A 13,962-nucleotide genomic window follows, 5' to 3' on the forward strand; every position below is an offset into this window, starting at 1 on the left:
TAGAAAATTCCTACTAATGTTGGTACAAATACTTCCTCTCTGCAGTTTCTGTCTTTTCTCCTCTGCTCTGCCATGTGGAGCCACAAAAACTGGGCTTTCAAAGACTTCCACATGAGCCTCTTTGAATTTAATGATGACTGTCATGACTCTGCTTTTCTTAAAGAGAAAATTCTCTGTGGAGACCAGTGCCACTCACCTTGTTCTCTTGTCCCCTCCATGTTGGAAGGGTCTTAATCTCCTCAAGTTTGGTCCTGCCAGTTGCCCACCTGACCTGTATCTTCCTCAACACAGACTCCATTCACCTTTCATTCTTCAGGACATACTAAGTTCCCCTTTATGACATTCACTGTACTAGACCCTGGAGATACATCAGTTCAGTTCAGTTGCTCAGTCGTGTCTGACTCTTTGCGACCCCATGAATCGCAGCACGCCAGGCCTCCATGTCCATCACCAACTCCCGGAGTTCACTCAAACTCACGTCCATCGAGTCGGTGATGCCATCCAGCCATCTCATCCTCTGCCATCCTCTTCTCCTCCTGCCCCCAATCCCTCCCAGCATCAGAGTCTTTTCCAATGAGTCAACTCTTCACATGAGGTGGCCAAAGTACTGGAGTTTCAGCTTTAGCATCATTCCTTCCAAAGAAATCCCAGGGCTGATCTCCTTTAGAATGGACTGGTTGGATCTCCTTGCAGTCCAAGGGACTCTCAAGAGTCTTCTCCAACACGACAGTTCAAAAGCATCAATTCTTTGGCGCTCAGCTTTCTTCACAGTCCTACCCTCACATCCATACATGACCACTGGAAAAACCATAGCTTTGACTAGACGAACCTTTGTTGGCAAAGTAATGTCTCTGCTTTTTAGTATGCTATCTAGGTTACATCAGTGAACAAAAAAGACAGGGTCTTTGTCTTTTTGAGACAAAACAGGTATAGATCCTTGGAAAGATTTTGAAATAAGCACTGAACCATTTCTATATGCTCTTTTTAAATATTTTATGTTTTCAAATTTTTTCTTAAATGTTTCATGAGTGCTTGAAAAAGTACTCTCCAATTATACATATTTAGTAGTTTTCTATATATGATCATTAAAATAATATAGTTCACTGCGCTATTCAAATCATGTATATTATGTCCTTTTCTGTTTTTATCTGTCTTTCAATTATTGAGAGACCTGTTAAAAATCTCCTGTTAGATTTGTCCATTTCTCCTTGTACTGCCAAAAAATTTGCTTTGTATATTTTAGGGCAGAGCTGTTTGACACATAGATACTTAGAACAGGTATATCTAACTGATGAATAGAGATTCATTTCCACCATCTTTATATACTTTCAGTTTTTTCTACTGTTTCTTTTTGATTGAGATTTTTTCCTTACTCATTCCATTTTCTGTCTTCTTATTTGGAAGTTATATGCTCTGTGTCTGTTCTTTCAATGTTTATCCCATCTATTTTAATAGGCATACTTAACAAAGTATAAAATGAAACAATGTCTTTACCTTCCTGCCCCAAAATTCAAGAATCATAAACTGGTTTAATTCTAACCACCACTTCTTCCAACTTATGTACAATTGTTATCCTGTGTTTTCTTTCTATTCTATTTTTTCCCCCTACAAGTGAGACATCATTATTGTATACAATATGTGTTTGTATAGATTTATTCATATTCTTTTCTCACAATTCTTTCATGAGATCATTTTCCTTCTGCCTAAAATAAATCCATTTGAGTTATCTTTTAGTGAGAATCTATGGTAGTAAACTTTCAAGTTGTTTTTGTTTTATTTTGGCTTGGTTTTTGTTGACTTGAAACTGTCTTCATTTTGTTCTCAGTTTTGAGAGGTAACTTTATTGGAATATATTCTCTTCTGTCACTGAAACCATTATTCCACTGCCTCTGGCTCTCAGTGTTACTGAGAAGTTGGCTGTCAGTCTAATTCCTGTTCCTTTATAAGTGGCCTGGCATTTCTCTCTAGTTAAAGATGTTAAAAATGTTGCTGTTGTCTTTGGTGTTCTACTACTTCTTTCTTACGTAATTAGGTGTCAGTTTCTCTGTCTTTATTCTGGGTTTCGTTGAGATTCCTAATGCTAAAGATGGGTGACTTTCAACAATTCTGGAAAATTCTCACTCTTCATTCTTTGAATACTGCCTCTTTTCCATTCTCTCTGATAGTTCTGTTTGGAATGCCAGCTAGGCATATGGTGGACTTTCTCATTCTGTTCTCTGTATCTCTCAGCCTCTATTCCATGCTTTTTACCTCTTTGTCCCTCTGTGCTGAACTCTGAATAATGTCTTCAAACGTGTCTTCCATTTGATTTATTCTGTATCTCACATGCTCTTTAATCCATACACTGAATCCATATTGCTATTTGTTCTGGTCCGTTATTTATTTGGCTATATCAGGTCTTCATTGTGGCACATGGGCTTCCCTCAAGTTGTGGTGCACAGGTTCAGTAGTTGTGGCTCAGGGGCTTAGTTGTCCTAAAGCATGTGGCGTCTTCATTCCCTGACCAGGGATCAAACTCATGTCCCCTGCATTGGAAGGCAGGTTCTTAACCAGTGGACCACCAGGGAAGTCACCAGGTCCATCCTTTTTTGAGTTTGTGACCTCTCACTCCTTGCTTACATTTACAAACTTCTTCCCTTCTTTACTACACTGGAGTTCCTATTTAGACATTGTAGAATTTCATGTCTGGTCATTGCAGAATCTGAACTCTTTGCAGCTCTGGTTCTGCTGCCATGTTGCCTTGTTGTTGCTAGTTTCTCTGAGCTCTTCATTTTCCTTAGATATTTACCTTTGAGAAGTATTTGAGGGATGGGTTCAAGTTTATTTTTCCAGAGGGGTTTTGCATTAACTTCTGCTGGTTGTCTCGGGGCACTCCCAAATAAAAAATCACTTTAAATTCATTTTCTACCCAGAACTTGAATTCAGACTGCAAACCTGTGTGATGTCCGGCTTATGAGTTCAGATTTCTACCCAGCCCAAGGTCAGGTTTCCTTGTGGTCTCCTTTTGGGTTGTGGGTCTATTTCTTATTCACTAGAAGTGGGAGCCTTTTGGAGTCCCAATGTTATGTAGGAACTGAGATATTTCTCCTATTTCCTGAGCCGTGTGCAGTTCTCGTAGGAAACTTAGAATCCATAGGCTGTGGCAGGAACCCATAGGACAAAAGCCAGCTTTGCTGTTCTCCTACATCCCAAGATTCCTGCTTTTGGTTTTGGTCTTTGAAGAATCCTTCCATTTCTACCAGTTCAGTAGTATGTTTACAATTTTTATATTTTAAATTTTAAATAGTACATTAGTTGTTTCAGTTGGGAAGGTCAAGTAGGGTATCTGGTGGGCCATATTGCTGGGAGGTCTGTCTTCTTTCTTCTCCACTATAGCCTGTGGGGCAAGAATTGCTATTCCTTGTTCACAGAAGGCTCAGAAAGGACATGTAACTGGCTGCAGGCACACAGGGCTAGCTGGTGAGGGACTCAGAAGGAGTATATCCCTCCCCACCCCGCTATCCCTCCCCACCCTGCTTTCCTACCTTTTCTCTCCCCAAAATAACTGTTGACCATTTGTCAGGATTAGCTTTATGCTCTCAAAGGATGCAAGTTCCTCCCAGAATGCTTTAAATAGCTGAGCAGCTTTGCAAAATTTGTTTATGAATCTATTGTTTATCTTCCTCGAGAGAGGAAATGGCTTATGCATTTTTGGTGGCACCAGCAGCCTTCCTGCCTCGTTCCCACTTGGCAAAGGCCTCCTAGACCCACAGCCAGATCTCGCGTGCACCTCGCCTAGACCCCGGCTTTCTCTCCTCCACGTGCTCTCTCTCTTTCTGGGGTCTTCCCTCCCCTGGGCCTCTCTTCCACACCCCCAGCCCCATCCTTCCTGCTCTCAGTTTTCCTGTCTTCTCTTTGTGTGCCTTTCAGCAGAGGGGAGACCACAGAGCAGGGTGCTTAGACTTCATGGGCTTGAACCCAGCTCTGCCACGCCCTAACTTCACCTCTCAGCGCTTCACTTTCTCCGACTGCAACGTGGGGACCACAGACAGAGCGGTTCAAGGACTAAATGAGATGACGTGTGTACGCAGAGCTCTCAACAAGAGCTTACAGTGTATCACAGGCACTCAGTGCATGGTAGTCAGTATCATGGTGACTGAGAAGAGTCCCCTTCAGGGCTCATGCTTTTGTTCAGTGATGCTCTCATGTTGGCAGAGTTGCTTTATGAAATGGGATGGAAATGGAGGCAGAACTCTAGGGTCAGCGTAGGATTCCCAGCCTCACTGGGGTATTTAAAAATAATAATAATGATAATCTGAGGGAAGACAAAACACATCGGTCTGGCCAGTGTTTGCATCAGCTGTAAACCATGGGCTCTAGAAATGGTCATTTCTAGAGATGGAACACCCCAGCATCTTGGCCCTCCCTCCAAGTTGTTTTCTCTGTCATGGAACCATGAGGGGGCTGGAGTCTCATGACACCACTTGCTGAGGAGTTTTCCCTTGTGGAGCCCCAGTCCCTCAGGCAGTGGATGGCACACCCACTCTGCTAGACACCTGTCCAGAAGGGGCAGGATGGGTAGTCTTCACTGTTCAGTTTACGTCCTTCCTTATAGCTTACATGACTACTTTTTATTTCACACTCCCTTTTCATAAGTCAGTGACTTTATATTACACTTAGATTTATGTCACTTCCTGATTCGATATCTATCAAGCAACAGTGTTTTAACACCTGCTATTTGTAGGAACTCTGGGGTTTGTACAGTGGGCAAATGTTATGAAAAATGCCGAGAGTTGCTTGAGACCCAAAAACTACTCTGAGAGATAGTCTATTCATTTGAAAAGCTCTATGACCAAAAAAATGCATAAAGGAAAAAACGCCTTCCAGTGATGAAGTGCCAGGTATTCAGAGTAGGTTTTCAAGGGAGACAGCCATGTGTCCTCTACTGGGCAGGGAAGGCTTTCTGGGGAAGGCTAGGGAAAAGATTGGAGCTGGCCCCTGGGGAAAGGAAGGGTGAGGTGGCTGGAAAAGGAACCTGGTACATGGTGGATGGAGAAGTAGTGTGAACTGAGGTTTCGAGATGGGCATTCTCTGGAACCAGTGAGACCCACTGCGTGCTTCTAGCCCCACAGATGGCCTCTGTGGCCCCTCTTAGAAAGCCACATCCATTAGCATATCAAGCTCCCTGACAAGCCCTGGAATTAATGTTTGACTGTGTTTCACCGGGTTTCCTCTGTTTAATCACTCATGGCCAGTGACCATGATGGTCTTGAATGGATATGCATTTGCCTTTTTGCCTCTCTATAAAGACTACCAACTAACTTTTGTAAAACAGGGATTGGTGACTAAAAATTCAGTCTCTGAGGATCAAAACATTATTTGGAGTTAACTACTTGTCTTCTTTCTCTGAGTATGGCTCAGATATCTAGGACGTTGGGGGTTTCTAGGTCCCTGAGGATTGATGTTGCCGCACTCGGAAGGGGGGCTGGCTCCCAGGAAGATGTCCACCGACGTTCTCGACCTAGCTGAGGGGCCAGACCAACCCCACCCCATCCCCACCCAGCCTACAAACCTCAGAGTTTATTAGCAGCCTCTCTCCAGATCATGATTCACGCTTCCTGCCCCTCCTCCGTTTTGGTTATTCAGGGCTGTGAGCCAAGATTGATTACTTACACCGTCCAACTGGCCTTGCCCATGGGAGCTCAACTGGTAGATTAAGTACTCTTCATTGGTTGACTTCTCCTTGTCAGCAGAGTCCATACAGTCAGACCAGGGGTTTTGCTAGACACAGATGTGGAAACCCTTTCCAGACCAGGAAGTCGGGACACATCATGTACGGGACTATGCGAGGAGTTTGGGGGCTGAGGTTTTTATGGTAGAGAGGCAGGAGACGCCCCAGGCACATGGACGCGTATGCTGCCATGGCCTCATAAAAGCCAATGGAGATGGGTTCTTGGTTGAGTCTGTAAGTGCCTCTGTGGAGGCTGAACATCCTCTCCTCTCTGTTGGGTGGTCTTGGTTCTAAAACTATTTTAATAATCTTTACTATACTAGTCATATAGATTATTCTATTGTTTAATACTCATGTTATTGTATCTTTCCTCTTTTGGCTGTGTCTCATGGCGTGTGGGATCTTAGTTCCCCAACCAGGGATTAAACCCATGCCCCCTACAGTGGAAACACAGAGTCTTAACCACTGGACCACCAGGGAAGTCCCTAGATTATTCTATTAAAAAAAAAAATTAAAACACTCCAGCTGGAGCTTCAGTCTGCTCTGATAACCTCCCCCACTCACTCACTTTCCTTTTCCAAAATACAGCAGAACTGAGACAGGCATCCAGGTGTCCTGACTGCTAGTGCTCTCCGCCCACCCAAGGAGCCAGAGTTTTTAAGGATCAGGTGTCAGTGGTAGAAAACCCTGCTGCTTCAATATTCTGCCTCAAGGTTGCTGGGTGTCCCTGAGATGGGCAGGGTCTGGAAGGTTCCCCCAGCTGAGCCCTTGCTGGTCGCAGGCAGTGGGAGCTTCTTGCAGCCCGTCAGGTCCAGCCTCTTCATTCTGCAAAAGCTGAGTCTGAGATGCAGGGAGGGGAAGTCATTTGCCCAACAAGGTCACAGGGCCAGTCTCCTTTTCTGTTTGGCCCGGGTTATCTTTATATTGGGTTTGCATTTCCTGAATACACAGCAACTGGGTGGGGGGTGGGGCGGAGGGCAGGGGAAGTGGGCTTAGAAGAACCCCTTCTGAGAATGTTTAAATTTCCTGTGAGTGTCCCTTGAAGAGGGAGATAATCTGTGTGCACATGATCCAGAGGAGGGGGGAGGCTTGGTTCCGGTCCAGAAGCCGGAGAGTGGAGGGAGGAGGAGGAAGACTAGCGGGAGAGACAGAGGGGCCATGCTGCTGTCATTGGTGGAACAGAAAGAAACAGGGGTTTGTTCCTCTGCTTCCATGATGCCTTCTTGTTTGTCTTGAGGAACACTCAAGTCCTGCGGAGCTCTTGTTGGTCGTGTGCGGTTCCGAGGGCTTCTTGGCCAACGACCAGAGGCCTCCGCTCTTTCTCCCTCTGGTTGGCTTCTTCCTAGCATGTGCAATCTTTTGGAACTCTTTTCCTCCTTTGGAGCTTCCATAGTTTAGCTCAAAACTCACAGAAAAACAACAGGTCTAGAAGTGTTCCCCAAATGTCAAGGGTTGGCCTCCTTTCCCCCCTAACTTCTGGGAGTCTGGCTTGGACTCTGAGGGACTCGGAGCTTCCACTAGAAAGGGTCTTGTTCACCCATCACATTAGGTGGCAGATGTGGGCACCAAGGCCTGCTTGCCTGGGCCAGCCCTGCCAGACAGCGTGTCCCACGCCCCTTAAAGGGGGCTGTTGTTTGAGAGGCCAGGAGGCTGTAACTGCAAGTAAGGTAACATCAGATATGGACACAGTTACTGCCAATTTCCTGGAATCTGAGAGCTGGAGCCCCCCTCGAAATAGGAAAAGAAGTAGATTATCTCCTTATTAGGCATGGTGGAGGGAATGAAATGTCTCTTTCCGGGTAACTGGGGTGGCACCCCTTTCAGCTTCTTGCTTTAATGATAACCACTAATATCCCTAAGCTTGAGGTGGCCACTCAAGAATTACCTCTCTTTCCTTCTCCTGGAGTCTGAGCACCCTGCAAGCCAGACCCCAGAGAGCAGAATACCCTCTTAGTTACCGGTAGCCTCACTGCAGAGCTCCGCCTGACCCTCGGCCACACTGAGTCCCTCTCGGGCACCACCGAGTTGCGCTGACCTGTGGAGATCTGCAGGCCTCTCTTGCAGGGACCAGCCTGCCCCAGAAGCATCTTTCATCAATGAGCAAGTCATGTGGGCCTGTGCGCCCCCTGCTTCTTCCTCCGCCTGGCGAACAGTATACTAAATGGACGTTAGCCTTTCCACGGCGACTCTGGATCTTCCCTGGGGATAAAGGTGCATGTTCTCCGATGCGGCAGTGCTTTCAGAGGGATGTCAGGGGAAGAGAGGTTACCTATCACTATACCAGCGGGGCCCACACAGCTGTGGTTTTTCTCTCTTCCTTGCTGCGTCCACGTCTAGCCATTTCTGCCCCTGAGCGCTGTGCTGCTCACTGAAACACAAGGGAAGGCTGAAGGTTGCCCAGGAAACAAATAACTAAACATATTCAATCATCCCTGAGTCACTGAGCCTGATCTAAACTGTACCCAAGTCAAAACAAAACAGCAGAAACCCCACCCAGGCGGTGAGACTTTGTGAGTCCTCCCTGGCCACCATGCATGTCCCAAACCCTCTCCTGTTTAACCTTCACCCAAAACCTGGAGCAATGAGGTGTTGTTACGCCCCTTTGACAGATGTCAAAACTGAGGCCTCAGAAAAACTCAAAAAAGAGATTAGGTAGGCCTGCCCTGTTCTCACTTTGCCATGGAATGTTAACGATTTGAACTCTGGTCTTCTGACTCCAGAGTCTGGTGCTTTGGGTGCCTCTGTAGGGGAAACGCCTGCCACATAATCCATTTTGTTTCTCTCCAGTGAGAAAAGTTCCTGATGAGTTGAAAAAAAAAAAAGGTTTCAGAGAACTGAAGCTAGCCCTTTAAACCTAGAAAGAGAAAGAACTTGGGGTATAAGTTGCATCAGATTCTTTCTCATACTTCCATAGCTGTATGCTGGATGGTTGAAGGCTGCCTGGAGCTGATGCCCAGGGCGTGTCTACACCAGGGTATAAGCCAGCTCTCCTTGACCTGTCAGAATTGGGAAGTCCTGCAGGGGTCCAGCTAGGGCAAGTATCTTCAAGCTACTCCGATCTGTGACAGATGAACGAAGGGCCCTGCACAGTATCAGAGGACACCTCCTCCTGGCATCAGAGGGCTGGAGGTTTAGCCCCCAGCTGCATGTGTGGAGCCATGGATAGATACATCATCCCCTGCATGTGAGTTTCCTTATCTCTGAAATGGAGAAAGCAGTTCTGAACTCACAGCCCCCTGGTGGGGACAAAACAAAACAGTGGATGTCGGTGCTTTGTCCAGTGTTTTCCAGAATGCTACTGTTGGCTGTGAGGACAAGCACGCCCTCCCATGAACTTCTCTCTGTCCTTACGAGAGACTCCACGTGGGCCAAAGGGTTCGTGGCCGTTGCCTTAGGGGACGGGTCTGCTCTGAGCTCCACTGACTGCAGGCAGACACACCCACGGCCGCCAGGGCGGGTCAGTCTCCATGTCAGCCCTGACCTCCTCGTCCCAGGGCTGTTGGAGAGAAGGAGCCACAAGCTTGTCACTCTTCTGTTCAGAAAAAGGCAGGAGAAGGAAAAGAATTGATTTTCCCCTTTCTCCCCTCCTTGCTATGACTGAGACTGCCACTTTTTTTAATTTAAAAAAAAAACAAAAAGATGTTCTGGGTGATGGAACATAATATTTAGACATGTTGAACTGACAGCTGATGAGCATGTTGTCAATACATCACCACAGATCATGTGGCCAGGGTTGGTGAGGGGGAGATGTGTGCGTGCGTGTGTTTGCACGCACATGCTTGAATGATTTTAAGTGATCAGGGAAGGTCCCATGACCCTTATAGAAAGCAGCTCCCATGGAAGGTTAGCCAGGGAGGTGGTGGGCTCTGAGGGTGGAAGTGGGAAGTGGGCTTCCATTGTGAATGGAGGGAGCTCTTCTCTGTATGAGCCTGCAGAAGTGAAATGTCCCCCCTTCCTCTCTGTTTCCCTCCCTGTCTTGTGTCCTTAGCTCCCAGTGGGTGCCCAGGAGGTACTCCTTAGAAGAGGCCCCAGTCTGATAGCTGAGGCAGATAAAACAGCTGGAACCCGGGGCACTAAGTGGTGTAATCAAGACGCGCAGCCCGAGTCTTGCCATTCTCGCTTGCCCTCCAGGCTTTCTTCCTCCTGTCTCTGTCTTCACTTACCCGCTGTTGTCAGGGGATTCGCCAGCCTCTCTGAGCCTTGGAGCCCTCGGTCCAGCTGCCTCTGTGACAGCTCCCGTCATAGGTCTCAGAATGAAAGCGCTTTCGCGGTGCTCCATCTTCACAGATGCGGATCTAGGCGTCATCGTGACCCTCACTTCTCCCACACCCCTGTGCCCATCTCATCCTGTCAGGCTCACCCCCAGATGCCCTTCCATCACCACCCACATCCGAACTGCCTGGCTTGGACCGTCACTAAGCTGAGTACCCCTCGCATCCGTCCAGTATCATCACTCACCCTCCTGCAGCCGGTTGTTCTGACCAGGGGTCCACAGATGATGGCCCATGGGCCAATCCAGCCGCTGCCTGATTGTGTGTACAGCCCACGAGCTAGAAATGTTTTGTCTGTATGGTGATTTGATGATATGGGACACTGACTTTGAACCCAACTAAACAAAATGTTATCCCTCCAAAAAATAATTCCATTCTTCTCGTTAGATCTACATTATAGAAAATTGTACTCAGTTACTCTTATATTTTGAGTTTCCTCAAGAAGTTTGTAGAAATTTGTTTTTCCTCTTATTATATAAATGTCTACATCATAACCTCAATTTTGCCTCCTGGCTGTGAAGCCTAAAATATATACTGTCCAACCCTTTACAGAAAAGGTTTGCTGATCTCTCTTCCATCCTGTGGCCTTTGCTTAATGGAAATCTGACACATGCTTGTACACACATACACAGAAACACACTGTGCAAAACACTTTGCTTGTTCCTCAGTTGCTCTTGATGTAAAGATAAAACTCCTAACCTTTGGGAACCTGGGGTGGCCCAGCCCCTGCCCCCTCTCCAGCTTCATTGCTATGCTTCTGTTCTGGCCACTCTGGCCTTCTTTCTGCTCTTGGGTCTACCACGTTTCCACCTGCCACAGGGCCTTTGCCCGTGCTGTCCTTGACTTTGTCTGGGAGGCTCTGTTTTTCCTGTTACGCCCTTCTCATCCTGCAGGTGGCTGTATCACTGAGTTACACAGAGGATTCTCCCCTGACCTTCTGCTGAGGTCACAGCCCCTGCTGTAACCCCACATCACAGTCATAGACTTGGATCTGTCATTGTCTGACACGCCCCCATCCCTCAATGGCAAGCCCCTGACACCACGTCTTGCACCCCCCTTACCTTGTCCACTGTGCCTGGGACATAGTGGGCCCTCAGTAAAAACTTCATTTCATTGAATGTCTGAGAATCAAGGAAGGCATCATAAAAGATAGGTTTCAACAGGAACTTACAAGTTGAGAAGAAGGAGAAAGGGGAAAAGGGGGTTTCAGGCAGAGGGACCAATATTCTGGAGACTCTGTGTGGCTCCATGTAGGGGGTTCAAGACGTGTATGGGTGAATGGTGGGGCAAATCATTGAAAGAGGAGGTGAGGCCAAATCGTGGGGTGCCCTCTGCTAGGCTAAGCTCTATGGATGCTTCTGTGGACAGAGAGCACATTGGTGGTTTGAAGCAGAGAGGTGTTGTGGACAGTGGGCTAGAGGGGGTAGGGCTAGAGCAGGTGAGACCAGCTATAAAGGACTGTTCTGTGGATTGGGACAGTGGGGATAAGAGAAGAAGGTGGTCAGGGAATGTTATGGAGGAGAGGCCAACTGGAATTGATAGCTGATTGGAAGTGGGGGAGGTGAGCTCTTGGGATCCCATGTTTCTGATCCAGGCCCTTCCAGTATTTAAGGTGAGTGGAGAGAGAGTTGTTGGGGTACAGGTGGAGGGTGGACGTTTGTGTGAGAGTCAGGAAGTGGAGGTGGTGAAGACCTACAGCCCCCTGTTCTCTATGAAGTGGAGTTAGGGTCATCTGCTGAGACAAAGAGCTTTTGAGGTTCAAGTCATAGACTTTGGCCTCTTCTCCCTTTTGCAAGCAGAAAGTGCCATGTCCCCTCTAAAGTGTTGAGGGGTTCAACTCAGCCAGGAGCAGCTGAGGGTTCAGGCTGGGGATTTCTATCCCAAACAGCTCCTTAGGGGGTTAAACAGGCACTCAAGGAGATCTTAAGAGACCTGTCTTTCCTCACCCATTTCCTGAAATGTGATGTTTAGATGTCAGCTTTGTCAGAAATCCTACTGTGAAAGCCTTTGAAAAAAAGAGTTGCACTCATCTGTGAAAATGTTCACCAAGCCCCTGCCCTACCCACCTCTGCTCTGAGCACCATGGGGAACCCAGCTCTTGGCCCCCAGAGGGTCTACACCCGACCCAAAGACATGTAACTAACACATGAAATGCACAGAGATGGAACTCCCCGACGGTCCAGTGGTTTGGACTCGGCACTTTTCAGTGCTGTGGGCCTGGGTTCAATCCCTGATTGGGGAACTAAGATCTCACAAGATCTCAGTTAATTCAATGTGACGTAAGTCGACAACCTGTGGATGCAAAAGAGAAGGGAAGTTTGACAAGCTTGTTGACTGCTTTCCCTAAACATTGAGTGGGTTGGCTTTGAGTCAAACACTGCTCATGCCATCGTGGAGAAGCAAGGGAGAGATGTAAAAGCAGAGGTATTAAGACAGCTCTGTTTCTATATAACTTAGAGTCTGGCAACGGTGGAGAAATAGAACACCCAAGGTTCTGATCTGGTTCTTGTCTGAGAACTGACCTGGAGGAGTGACATGTGTCTGGGCCTACAGATCTTTGCCCAGGGCTTGGTCCTCACTTTCCCCAGGGCCCCCAGGCTCTGGGAACCCCATGCCTTCCTTCTTGCTTCCGCTGCTGGGGCCCCTGGTGGATGCATCACTTCGGCCCTCTGATCTTAGAGCAGCCAAGGGAAGTTATTTTTTTACTATTTATTTATTTATTCAGCTGTGTCAGTTCTTCATTGCATCATGCGAGCTCTCTCATTATGGTGCTCGGGCTTAGTTGCCCTGCGGCATCCACGATCATAGTTCCCTGACCAGGGATTAAACCTGTATCCCCTACATTGCAAGGCGGGTTCTTAACCCCTGTACCACCAGGGTAATTCCAAGGAAAGTTATTTTGGCAAGAAACGGAGGCAGTAAGGTAATGAGAGCCAGTGAACAAGGGGACATCGGTCTTGAGTGAGTCCAGACAGGCTTGGGAGCTTCCCAGGAGGGATGGAAGGGTTACCAGAGGAGGGGGTAAACCTCACAAAGGGCAGGACAGTCTCTTGATCTCCTGAGGCCTCTCAGAACCCTTTGGGTAGACGGAAGCCAGGCTCTGTGATCCTCGCACTATTGCACACGAACGTCAACGGCAGGACTCTCAGGTGAATACACACTTCCAACTTTTTTCTGTAATACTGGAATTCCTAGAAGCATCCGTAACTTAAAGCATGCAGTTTTTCCTCAGTCTTGGCGTGTGCTGTCATTTGGGACAAGACCCTCCCAGAAGTGGTCTCAAAAGTGGTTGTGAAAGCTCAGGTCGGCTGGTCTCCTGCAGGGCGTCTTCCCTATTCCATCCCTGGGGCTGTCTACCCTTTGCTTCCCCTCCCTCAACAGCTTCCCGTGGGCTGTAAGATCCTGGTCAGGATGCCCTCTCCTCTGATGAGGAAGGCTGGCCTCCCTCGCTCAGCACAAGCACTAAAAAGGCATCTCCAGGGGCAGCCAAGCCACTGAGTCAGACTTCAGTCCAGGGGCTCTGGGGTGGTGGGAAATGAGCGGGGGGCTGAGGCCCTATGTCTGGCTCCACTGAGCGAACGCCTGCTTAACACAGTGCCAGGTGTGGGGCCCAGGCTGGGTCCTGGAGATGAGCAAGAAGGGGCCTCCAGCTGCCCTCGACAAGTTCCCCCCTGCTGGGAAGGTGGGGGCGGACTGAGGATGATCCGCCAGAACCCGGTTCACAGGGGCCCGGAGGAGGGACCGACTCAGGAAGTGCCGCTGGGAAGGCCTCCAGCCCCAGACACCAGAGGTCCTTCTGGCTTGTTTCCTGATTCCCAGAATTCCCCCCAAAGTCTCAGAACTCTGGGCCAGAAGGGCCGTGGCATTGCCCCAGGCTGGGGCCCTGTGTTGACAGGATGGCCCAGCGTGGCACTGACATCATAACCCGGGGTACCTCCCGTCCGAAACGCAGACGGAAGGGCCAAGTGTATGTGTTGGTCA

General features: G+C 48.1%; 1 protein-coding gene across 1 annotated transcript in view; it reads left to right on the top strand.

Moving 5' to 3' along the window:
* TRERF1 (transcriptional regulating factor 1) overlaps nucleotides 1-13,962 on the top strand; it is a 207,427-nt gene that overhangs the window by 141,720 nt on the left and 51,745 nt on the right. The gene's annotated exons all lie outside the window — the stretch shown is intronic.

The sequence above is a fragment of the Oryx dammah genome, unplaced genomic scaffold (genome assembly GCF_014754425.2).
Source record: "Oryx dammah isolate SB20612 unplaced genomic scaffold, SCBI_Odam_1.1 HiC_scaffold_11, whole genome shotgun sequence".
Lineage (NCBI taxonomy): Eukaryota > Metazoa > Chordata > Mammalia > Artiodactyla > Bovidae > Oryx > Oryx dammah.